Genomic DNA, 1,032 nt, shown 5'->3' on the forward strand with positions numbered 1-1,032 from the left:
TGCCCCGGCTGCGCTGGAAGCCTCTGGAAGACCAGGCAGAGGGAGGCCGCACAGAGTGATGCCCAGGGTCACAGACCTGTCGGAGCTGCTGTTTGTTCGTTCAAGTCCTGCTCTGAGGTGCTCTGTGTCAGCTCTGAGTGACAGGTGATCTGGGCTGCTCTGCAATGAGGGCTACGTGCACGGTACCTGTGTGCCCAGCCCTGCCGGGGTACCTGCCCAGGGGAGCTCCGTATCCTGGGAGGGGCCTGACCACGAGAGCGCCATGGGCTGCTGGGGAGGGGGGGCCTGCCCAGGTGAGCTCCGTATCCTGGGATTGCCCTGACCACGAGAGCCCCGTGGGCTGCTGGGGACCTGGTAAACGATGTCGGGACAGTCAGTGAAGCCACCGAGGATATACATCCGGTAGTTCCTAATTCCTACACCCTGCTGGTCATTCTACCATCCACCAGGACACGGTATTCTGTATTAGACTTCAGTGATGCCTTCTTCTGTATTCCATTGGTCCCCGAAAGGCTCTGCTGCCCTAGTAACCAGATTAGGGAATGGAGAAATGCTGCCGCCTTGTGGCCGTTTCCCACAACAGCAGCTTTAAACCCAGTGCTCATGGTCACTAAATATTCACACTCACTGCAGCCTGTAAATGGCACCTGCCCTGAAAAACAATCCTGGGGTCGAAAATGGACCCAAAACTTCTAAAGAGGGCAACCGTGCAAGAAGACAATTTCAAGAGGTTAATTGTACTCTCCGTTTTTTTCTGTTTTTCTGTACCAGAAGTTGAAAACGGCCCCTCCGCCACGCCCCGGTCCCCGAGGCCTCCGTTGCCCTGCCGGGGCGGGCTGGCCGCGGGGATGGCGGTAAGGCGCAAGGACAAGCGAAGCTGGGCCTCAAGAGGCAGCCCGCGATCCCCGCCCCCGTCTACGGCCATACCACCCTGAACGCGCCCGATCTCGTCTGATCTCGGAAACTAAGCAGGGTCGGGCCTGGTTAGTACTTGGCTGGGAGACCGCCTGGGAATACCGGGTGCTGTAGGCT

General features: G+C 58.7%; 1 non-coding gene across 1 annotated transcript; it reads left to right on the forward strand.

Annotated features, from left to right (window-relative positions):
- The first annotated feature begins 913 nt into the window (after positions 1–913).
- On the forward strand, positions 914–1,032 carry LOC132496604 (5S ribosomal RNA). Its single transcript, XR_009533499.1, has one exon. It is a non-coding gene; the product is annotated as a 5S ribosomal RNA (ribosomal RNA).

The sequence above is a fragment of the Mesoplodon densirostris genome, chromosome 9, assembly GCF_025265405.1.
Source record: "Mesoplodon densirostris isolate mMesDen1 chromosome 9, mMesDen1 primary haplotype, whole genome shotgun sequence".
Taxonomy (NCBI): domain Eukaryota; kingdom Metazoa; phylum Chordata; class Mammalia; order Artiodactyla; family Ziphiidae; genus Mesoplodon; species Mesoplodon densirostris.